Genomic DNA, 12,110 nt, shown 5'->3' on the forward strand with positions numbered 1-12,110 from the left:
TATTTCTTAAGTAACAACTGTATGCCAGAGAATATTTTAAGCACTAGCAATGCAAGGTGAACAAAACAGAGAAATCCTCTACCCTCAAAAGAAAACATTTATTGTCTAGGAAACAATGAAGAGTTAGGTAAAGTATTCCTGTTGAAAGTTTTATATTTTTATTTTTTTTTAAATTTTTTCATAACACTTATTAGAGATTGGTAAACTAGAATGGAGTAGTTAGAGAACTTCCTGAGAATGTAAGTTTTGAGCTAACAGTTGAAAGATAAGACAGAGCTATGAACAGCTAAGAATGCTAATTGGGAGGTTGGAGGTGGGCTATTTCAAATTGATCAGTATGTAAATCAGGCATTTCTTCAACTGGGAAATTCTTATATTTCAAATGTCAAATATATATGAAAAGAGGGAGGGAGAGAGAAAGAGATACATGCACTTTAAATTTTGCTGTGATTTCTTGAGTATGCATGTTGTCTACCTCTAAAACCATGCATAGAGTATTTTGTTGGCTTTGTCTTAATAGTACATTTATTTTCCCATTGGCTCACTCCTTTAGTTTTGGCTAATATCTATTTTTTTTTTAAGGTTTAAGTTCAAATAACATATACTCTGGAAGGTTTCCATGACCCTTGAGCATAAGCATGTATGAGCCTTCTTATTTCCATATTTAAACTATATATAAATATATATTACTACTCCAAGTAAGGAAGAAAGAGATAGTAGCAGTAACATGATCACTGCAGCACTATATACAATTGCCAAGATGTAGAAGCAACCTAAATGTCCAACATATGAATTGATAAAGAAAATTTGGCATAGACATACAATGGGATATCATTCAACTTTAAAAACAAGTAATATGCAGCAACATGGATGAAAATTGAAGACATTATGCCCAATAAAATAAGACAAATATTGCATGATTCCACTTATATGCGATATCCAAAGTAATTAAATTCACAGAATCAAAGAGTGGAATCTGGTTGCCAGGGCTAGGGATAGGGGAAATAAGGAGATACTAACCAATGAGCAGAGCATAAAGTTTCAGTTAAGCAAGGTAAGTTCTAGTGAGCTGATGTGTAACATTGAAACTACAGTCAATAATACTGTATTGTACACTTAAAAATTGTTAAAAGAGTAAATGCCATGTTGTGTCCTTATCACAATAAAATGATTTTTTTTTAAGATATGAGAAGATAATTATCCAGGAAAAGTAGAAAATTTAACAGAAGCAGGGAGAAATCAGCATACGGGACCACATGAAATAAAAAAGTGAAAAATGGTTCACAAGGTAGTACACAATAGGACACTACCCAGGGGTCTCAGGAGAAGATATGACAACCGATTCTTGCTCTTTATTTCCTGGAATGTGACAAGTCTGGCCAATCCTTCTAGTGATAAGGATTTAGTAACCAGTGTAATAAGAAAAAGAATAATTATGGCAGAGTATATGTTGACCAGGAAGTTTAGTGTTGACCAGGAAGTTGTAGTGATGGCATGTTTGGGTGGAGGAGTTCTAGTACATGGGCTGTCAGCAGAGGATATGTCAGCATATTCTCTCTGAAATGAAGTTACTTTACTGGATCGCCCCTCTGCTCTTTGACATGGTTAGTCAGGCATAAGAGTGAAAAAAGTGGCTTGATGGAAAACCGATATGTTCCACCTAATCACCACAGCTACCAATCCAGAATAGCACTGTTTCTAAGATCTTTACACAGAAAATCTTGCTTTGTCTTCACAACATACCTATGAGTTAAGAGTTATTATCATTCCCCAAATCCAAATAAAAGACCTAAAGCAGAAGGATTGAGGACTTTCTCAAGGTCATAAAATCAATTAATGGTAGAGGTGAGAGAAAAAAATTCAGGCAGACTGGCACTGGGTCCTAGTTCTTAAACATATCCCAAAACTTAGTTAAGGAAAGAATGAATTAATGAATATTTGAGAATGAGAAAGCATGAATTTGTAAGGCCATAAAACTATGTAAATTAAGTTATCATGAAACACACCTGTAAAGGCCAATGGCTCTCAGCTGGGGGCAATTTTGTCAATTCCCCCAGGGGACATCTCTCAGTGTCCTGGATCATCTGTTTTTACATCTGTGGGACCAGGGGAATGCTACTTGCATAGAGTAGCAGAGGTCAGGGAAGTTGTAAAACATCCTACAGTGCACAAGATAATACCCCACAACAAATAATTATCTGACCTAAAGTGTCAATTATACTTCTGTTCATAAACCTTGTTTATAGGGAGAAATCAATTAGGAAGATGATATAGTAACCTAGGCAAGAAATAATGACATTTGTACCTGGGTTATTTGAACCCACCTAACACTATTGACTCATCACACTGATTAGGATGGGTGGTTGTATTTCTGTTTGTTTTGTTATTGTTTGTTTTATTTGTTTGTTTTTTACTTTTTCCACTTCATTCATCTATTACTATGAACCTGAGGATAATGTAAATTTAATCTTTCTTTGCAAACAATGTTTCATGTCTTATATCTAAAAACACTTTAACCTATGAAATGAATTCTATGTTTACAAATCATTCTGTCATCTTCAGGTAAGCTGTACGTGTATACATACACACACGAATCCAATTTGGAGTTGTGAATTATTATTTGCAAGGTGTAGGTTTCACATGAGAAATTTCATCATCTGAAATTGCCTTGTCATTGAGAATAATAAGAATTAAATTCAGCTACTGAAAGAGACAAAGACAAATACTGAAAGATGGGAGACTTTTCTAATACACTGCGGAACTATAGTCTTCTATGAGATTAGGCTGAGGCATCATTTGCAGAAATCGCAAACTGTTTAGTTTATTAAAAGATTAAGAGTAAATCTATTTGGGTAATATGCGGTTTGCAAGACAAGAAATTTCTTCAAAATCAATGCTTTTGCTTTTCCATTTCCTCTCAATTCATCCAGAGGTAATCAACATGGGAATAGCTCTGATCACACTAAGAGAACATTCTGATCTTCATTAGTGCAGGGTCGATGCAAGAAATTTTATTTCACATCAAAATCTAGAGACAGTTTCCCTAGAATTAAAACCCTCTTCTGTTTCAACACATCAAGCCACAAGGTTTCATAATCCCCATAATTAATAGACTACTGTGCACACAACTTTCAAAATAGGGCTTTGGAAGTTGCAAATAGAAGCTGCATGTTTGAAAATCGATAAACTGAGATATTTCTCTCTTACTTTTTTTTTCCCCTTCCTTTTGTGGGATTATGGAGGAGTGAGATGTGAGATGATGGTAGGAAACGTCTGAAAAACAGATTACTTTTCTTAGTCTTTAACTGATATTTAATATCTTCCTATGTGATGTTTTATACACGAAGTAAAATGCAGATTGTTTCCCTGTGATTGTATTTATTTATTAATGCATTGATGAATCCATTCTTTTTTCAGTCAGACAATATTTCTTGAGCTTAAGTGCCAGTCATTGTGCTGGGCACAGCATACCAAACCAACATAGAGTCCACTCCCTCCAGGGACTCAAGGTCTTGAACGGAAGCAGGTATAGAAACACAAAAACATAATAATTGTGTGAAAAGTGTTATGATTAAAGGAAATACACAGCGCTACAATAGCAACAAGGAAAGACACTTAGCCTGTCTTGTGCCAGATGTCATAGAAAGGTTTAGGAAAGCGGTGACTGGTTTCAAATTGGGCGCAGTTAAAAAACCAGGGGCAATCCAGGGATTGAATAACTTTTATTTTTTATATGAGAGGTGGGAGGATTAAGGTGGAGCTAGAATTTTTATTATACTCCTAGAGTTTATAGACTGTCATATAGACCATGATTCCTAATAAATCGGTAAATCAAAATACAAGATGCTTAATTATTCTTGTGGTTGCATAGTATTATTCTGTCTTTATTCAGTGGTGATTTCAGAGTGATCTTATCTGTCTTTTGTTTCATCATGGTCACATAGGGGGCTGTTTGAGTATTGTTCATAGTCCGTGAAAGTTCTTTATGTTCAGTAGGGAATACTACTGACCTGTCAACTCCTAGCTGTCAGAAAGCAGCTGCTAGCTATCAGGACCATTTTTGAAAATTTATTTTCTCAGTATGCTATACGTCATTGAATTATTTCTCTATACAAAGATATTTATATTGTTCTCATCTTGTTTTTTGCTCTTTACCATATACAATGCTGCAGTTAATATCCATACATACATGCAAATGTGGAATTTCTCAATAATGGGGATATACATATTAAAATTATTAGATACTGCCAAATTCCTATTCAACATGTCAGAACTAATATTCAATATTTAAAATCCTTCCTGCATTGTAAGAGAGTTTGTTTCTCCTTATATTTGTCCAAACAACCAATATCAATACTTTTTTCCTTTGGCAATCTAATGGCATATATACATAAATGTGTGTAATTTTATGTATAGTTCATATATATTATATATTTACAGTTATATGTATATATTTATAAGTATTTCTATATACATATACATATGTATATGTATATGAATATGTATACATCATTGCATCCATTGACATTCTCCTAATAAAAAGCATTTATTCATATGTTGATTTTCTCAGTAGTTTTTCTCGTCTGTGAATTACTTATTCTTTTATTCAAATTTCCTTTGATTATGTTTCTCCATACTAACTTTTATGTAGTTCTTACATTTTATAAAAACAAATCAATTGTTGGTAGCTAATATCTTCATTAAGTATGTTACTTATTTTTAGGGCTAATTTATATTATTTTCTCTGAGTTTTTTGATGAAATTATGTAGACAAAAACACAGGGTCTAGAGAAAAACATGTAAATTAAAAAAATGTTACGAGAAAGCACGTCTTAATTTACAAAAGTAGATACAGACATATATTCTATTGACTCCTAAGGTTTAATTTACATTTCTATTTTATACATCCATAAGGCTCACAAGAAAAAAATTTACTCCATGACATTATACTGAACTATTGTCCATGATCATCTGCATATTTCTTCAACATTTCCCACTGATTTGTCTATTACATTGGAAATTATCTTTAGCTTTAAAAGAATATATTTTACAAGTTCACATGGAAGAGAAGTTACAATATATTATATATTTTGAAGTTTTTTTGAATATGGAGTAGGTGCTCAAGAAACATCTTGAATAGATGAGAATTGCTGAAGTGCTAATGTTCCTTAGTTGCAATTCTTTTGATCATTATTTCCTTTCGAAATAACTTCTCGGTGGACAGAAAAAATTTTTCTCATACACATCTGTTTCATTTAGAGGCAGCTGAACTTTGACGTCAGAGCTAGATTATTTTAGACCTAAAACCTAATTCTATCATTATTACCTGGATAACCTTGACCAAGGTAAATGGGCATCTCAATACTCAATGTCCACATCTCCGAAAAATGGGGAGCTGTTGTAGTAAACCCCAAGAAAATTCTTACATGGCAGTACAAGGAGGCCTTAAATACATTAAATATCTTGTTTTCTTAGAAAACAGGTACAACTGAAAACTGTGACTATTGTGAGGCTAACCTTGTACATTTTGTTTAAAAGTATTTTTCTGGTCCTTACTACAAGAGATTGTTAACTCAGGAAAACTGAATGTTAGAGAACTTTATACTATATTTTATTAACACTGCCTTTGGAATTTATTGAGTAAATATTTGAACAAAATAATTTGCTTTTCTGAAAAATTATATTTAAGAAATATTAATCTGATTTCTAATTAATTTATTAGTATAATTGATACACATTTCTCCTTTATTCCTTACAAACAAAATCCAGTATTATTCAGATATCCTGAGTCTTCTTCTTATCCAAGAGAAGGTGAACTAACTCACCTTTAATGCAGAACTTATCTAAACCTTTTAAATCAATCATGGAAAAGCCTGTACTATTTGCTAGTAGGGTTGATTCTATGGCCTAGTGTCGGCCAGTGAGATATAACATGAGGTTTAGATGTGGGCTTGTTGTAAAGGGTTTCATTTCTCTTAAAAATAACACAAGACAGAGGAGATTGCTCTTCTGCTTTTGGTCACTGAAATGCTAACTGCGATTCATAAAACCATTACAACTAAGTGGTTACTATAGAGAGAGCTAATTGAGGACAGAAAATCATGGGTTCTTGAAAACCTATGAGGTAACTCACCTATGAGCTAGGCTCCTGTTCTTTGGAGTCATTATGTAAGCTAATAACTTTCCTGTTCTTTGGAGTCATTATGTAAGCTAATAACTTTTTTCTTTTGATGTCTATTGACTTGGTGTTTTCTGATACTTGCAATCAAAACCATTTCAACTGCTTATAATATGAATGTTTCATAACAATCAATGCTTTCATTCATCCATCCATCTAAAAGATAATTATGGAGTATCAACAATATCCTAGGAATCATGTTAGAACCTAAGAATTCAAATGAGGACAAAACATACAAGCTCACTGCCATCACAGACAATGCAGGATTGAAATCTAATGTTTCTTAAGTTTTACTCCCATTAAACCAAAGAAAGGATTAGCCCATGAGCTGCTATGAGATGGGTAAGCAGAATGTGTTCTCTTCCATCTATGAGAAGAACATGGTTCCACCAATAACTGCACTCATAATTCTCCTAGAGGATAAAGCATTAGAGTAACTGTGACAGTACACAATCAGGCCTCAAATATAGCATAACATTATGGCTATTACAAGGTTAGCATTCTGCACTCACTCTATAATCTTTAGGTCTAATTTCAAAAGCAGTGTAAACGTATATTGTTGTTAGTTTGTAGGAAACTTGCCATAAGTTTCAAGTCTAAGTCACAAACTGAAATGCCTAGGAGGGCAGGAATGCATGTGAAATGCATTAAGGTACTCAAAACTGTGAAGTAAAGACTTTGGCTGACTAAAGAATATATGTACCACCCAATTATTGCCATGGAGAGATAAGAGTTCACTGTTGTCTGACATCAACTTTCTCAAGGGGAGCCAGAAATGTAGTTTTTTAAATGTGATATTAGTAGGTAAGTAATCCATGTTTACAAGACTGGATAGGCAAAAAATTTCTATTGAACTTTGATGGACACATTTAAGAATGTGCATACACAGCCAAGAATTTTTGACAAGCAAAATTACTACATATAAGCAATTCCTAGCTAAGCTATTTATAAAACATTTAAGCAATATTTCCAAAAAAACTAATTGCCATATTGCAGAATCCAAATTATTTTTGACCTAATTACTGTCACTACCTATAATTAAATTGAATATCTTATATCTTGTAAAAGTGAGACTAAACTAAAATTCTTTTCAAATATAAAATTTTTTATTATTCCTAATCATAGAAATTAACGTGGTAATATGGGATATTTATTAGAAACGTATAAAATAATTCCTAACTCTGCTCATGATTAAAACTAGAAGTTAAAATTGTATCTCTTGATTAGCATAATTTATTTTTTTACAGTTAACTTGGAACATTTTAAAATAATTTCACATTTACAGAAATTTGGCAAAATTAAGACAACACCTGAACACTTTTCCCAGTCTCTTTCTCTTCCTTCATCCCCTGATCTCTCTTTCTCTCTTCCTCTCACTATACCCTCCACATACTCACGTACATTTTTTCTAAATCGCTTGAAAATGCATTGCATGGATGATGCCCCTTTACCTCTAAGAAATCCATAGTGTATTTTTTTAATAATAAGGACATTTTCTTACATAATCACAGGATTATCAAAATCAGGAAACAAAAACTAATATAGTATTATCATCTAATCTACAAACCTTGTTCAAATTTTGGCAATTATCCTGCTACTGGCTTCACTTCAAAAGAAAAAAGTCTGGTCTGTTATCAAATTGAAGGTCACAATATGCATTTAATTCTTATATCTTTTATATTCTCAGAAACTTTCCTGTCTGTTTTTGTCTTTCATGATCTTAATTTTTTTGAAGAGTACAGACATTTATTTTTAGAAAATCTCCCAATCTGATTTTCTTTGACATTTTCAAGTTGCTTAATATAAATATAGTTGAATGGACTGTCAACCCTGGGTATCCACAGGGCATTAGTTCTCGGATCATCCAGATATCAAAATCCATGGATGCTCAAGTCCTTTATATAAAATAGCATAGAACAATGCATATAGTTGGCCTTCTGAATCCACGGATTCCCAACTGCAGATGAAAAATACTGTCTTCGATTTGTGATTGGTTAAATTTGCAGATGCAGAACCCAGGGGTACAGAGGACCAACTGTGTATTTATAGAAGAAAAAAAAATCCATGCATGAGTGAACTTGTGCATTTCAAATCTGTGTTGTTCAAGGGTTAACTGTATTAATCTTTTTCTCAGTTGTTAAAGCTTTGGGATCTATTTTAAATACACCTTTCTTACCCCAAGATCATAAAGATATATCCATTGTTTAGAAGTTTCACTTTTTTGATTTTTACCTTTAGAATTTAGATTAGCAATCTATCTGGAATTGTGTTTTTTATGTTTGGTGTATTATAAAAGTCATAATTCAACTGCTCTTATATATGCATATGCATATGTGATCAATGGCATATCAATTCCATATATGGAATATGTCCATTTCATCTATATTTTCAACTTTAACAACATAAAATTGTTAATATTATCATATTAACTATTCATTAACTGCAGATCTGTAGTGATGACTTTTTTTGTCTTCCATTTTTAAATTTGTAATAAGTTTTATTAGAGGTTTGTTGATATGGTTAGTCTTTCCAAAAACTAACCAATGACTAAGCAAGCCTGGATCCTCTGTCTATCTTGAATTCTGTTCCATTTAATCTTGCTCCTACCTTTCATATTTTTTCTTTATAATACTATGAAAATACTTTGCTATTCTTCCACTATTTTTTCCTGATATTTAGTTCATTAATTGTTCTTTCATTTCCATAAGAACATGGAAGACTAAATTTTCCTGTAAGTATTGTATGAAGTGAAACCTAAAGAAACTTAATTTTTGATATTTTTTCTTCATTATTCAAATCAAATTATAAACTATTGTTATTCACTTTCTGTTTTACCCTAGGTTATTAAGCAGTGAATTTCTAAATTACCAACACACAAAAAAAATTAATTTTGTTTTTGTATTTGAATTTTGACTGCACTGAACTATTTACAGAGGACAAACTTTGAACTTCTTGGGAATAGCTTTATACCAAATATCTGGTCAATTTTTCATAACTTCTGCTAATGCTTGAAAATATTTTGGAGGTTTTTGGGTATAATGTTCTATAGATCTCAATAAATAAAATGTCTAAATTATGCTACTTGATTTTTAAATATTATTTGTAATATTTTATTTGTAATTCTATTGATTATTATTGATTATTCTATTGTTAGTCTATTGATTTTTCAAATATTCTATTCAAATAGGTCTATTTTAATTTGCAGAGTTCCTCAGGCACTTCCATCCATTTTGTTTATATATTTTGAGGTCATATTACTAAATGGAAAAAAGTAATTATAATTATGAATTTTAATTCACAATTTATTATTGTCAATTAATGGCTACTATTATCTCTATAATAGATTTCACCTTACTATCCTCTTTTGTTGCTGTTAATAGATGTATAAGCTTTAATTTCATTAGTTTGTATATACATCCTTTTTTATTTCCTTTTTTTCCTCTTTTTTTGGCTGTAAGCTTATAATTGTTGCTTGCCTGCATTGTCCCATAACATTAACACTTTTGTGTTCTCAGAAACTTAGATTGATACGGCTTTCTCTAGAGAAGGCTTCCATTTGTTTCTGCTGAGTACCTAAGGACAACTGGAGTCCCTTCCACTTGGTACTGCCTCCAACCTTGTTTAAAGTTTGAGAGTCCCTGGACCATTGAGGCTATGAATTCTCAGAATAGAAAAAATAAAGTCAAAGGAAAGGAAGAGGCAATTATAGATCTAGCTTCCTTTCATTCTGAGAACATACCTTTAAAATCTAAGATCCATGTGAGACAGTTCTCTCATAAGCCTTTCCTTTGTTCAAGCCCTAGGTCCTAAGCTCTGACCCTGGCTCACAGGTGCCATAGAACCAAAAAACAAATGTTTGTGATGAATATTTTAGCTTTGGTGCTCTTATTTTCTGCATGCCTTTCTGATTATATGCTTTCCAACACTGGCTTAGATATTGTGCAATATTTTTTCTGATCTTCATATATATATTCGTTTGTTTTAACTCATTATTTGATAGCTATTGTTTGTTGTTCTGACTTAATCTAGACTGCCACTACCACCACCATAAAATGAAGTTATTTCACACAGATTTTCTACTCCATGTTTTCTTGACTCACTCATGCAGAAATAAATTGTAAGTTTTATAATGCTAGCTCATCAACTTCAATACCTTCTTTCATTTACAACTCTTCCTCCTCGCACCTCCCCCCAAAAAAAAGTTTTCCTAAAGGAGGTATGAATTATACAAGGACCAGAACTATTGAATTGCCATAGAAAAAGCCCACAGACAAATCATGAAGGAATTAGGGTTCGTTTTTTTTTCAATTTGGAAGAAGTTGTTTACTTTTATTTTCTGACATCTATACACATCCATATTATCACCAAGTCTGTCGATTAAGTCTCTCTCTATGAATAAAACAGATACTGTGCCTTCCCTCCCCCAGCCATTAAACACGAAAAATAATCTCAGAGTGTCCATCTAAATTACTTTCTTTGCTGAAATAAATCAATACACAGCATAATATCTGGTACATATTAGACTTCTGATACATGATTGTTGAGTGAACCAAACCATCAAGTTGTACCTAAAAATTACTCAGCATGTGTCAAATAAAATTTAATGGTCAGCTTGTTCAACTGCTGTTTGATGCTTATAATATATTTAAAAAATAGATATCTAAAAAAGCATAAAAAACAAAATTTTATACAAATCTCCATAGATAGATTAGATAGATAGAGATATAATTATAGATATTGATAGATAATATATATATTCTCCCACCCTAAATCTTTGGTGATGTTTTATTTTGTTTTTACATGAGTTCTTAAATGAATGAGTTAACACTGAATGTAATTTCTGTAAACATGAAAATTGAATTCTCTCTGGGGAGTATATTGATCCTTCATACCAATTCTCAGCTTATAAAATGGAATGTTAACATCATTTTGGGGTGCACCAAGGTGTGGTGTGTGTGTATGTCTGTGTGTTTAATATATTTCAAAATTATATAAAGGTGAAGTGAGCAACACATCATTGTTTTAGGCAAGATTTTAAAGAAGAGTGCTCATTTGAATAGTTCTTATTCACTTCTTCCATATTCATTCTCCTTCCTTCTCTTCATTGCTACCTGTCCTCAGAGGCTGAACAAATAGACTGTACCTGCAGAATCACGTGATATGCTTCTTTGGTTTGGATGTGGATGACAGGAAGCGCTGGCAAGAGTAGAGGGAGAGAAGACAGCAAATGCACATGTTAAGAAGTCATAAGAGGTCAGGCCACTTGGAGCAAAGCCACTGGAGCCATAAACTGATATGAACAATTAAATGGTAATTTTCAGTAATTGTTAGAGGCTGAGTGTGGACTAGGGTGAGAGTGAGAAACTGCTGGGGAAGGCATCTTAGGGAGCCCTGAATCTCCCTGTGTTTCACAACCAGGGTTTTACCTTACCGGGTCCTCATAGTGAGGAACCGAGAAAGATCTCTTGTGATTCTGGCAAGGAGAAGGGAAGAGCTTATGTTGTGGAATGTTCCTTTAGTACTTTCTAACAAAAGGCTATCTTCCAGAGAAAACACTTTACCAGAGCCTTATCCCAATGGGAGAAGAGCATTTCTTCCATTGCAGCCTTTCTGTCTCAATAGTGATAAAAAATATGAGAACTATTTGTGACAGGGTCACAGCCTAGGAACAAAAGTTCACTAAAGACTGAGATTCAATCATAAGATTGTTGTAAATATTAACAAAATAATGGTGTCACTTATAAGGAAAGGCAAAAGATCTAGAATAACCTATAAAATACTGAGGAAGGACAAGGAGGAGGAGGAAAAGGAGGAGATGGAGGAGAAAGAGGGAGAGGTGAAGGAGGAGAAAATAGGAGGACTCATTCTTTTTCGAGACTTACTATAAAACTACTATAATCTAGACAATATAGTGTTGTTGAAACGATTTATG

This window comes from Pteropus medius, unplaced genomic scaffold (assembly GCF_902729225.1).
Source record: "Pteropus medius unplaced genomic scaffold, Ma_sr-lr_union100, whole genome shotgun sequence".
Lineage (NCBI taxonomy): Eukaryota > Metazoa > Chordata > Mammalia > Chiroptera > Pteropodidae > Pteropus > Pteropus medius.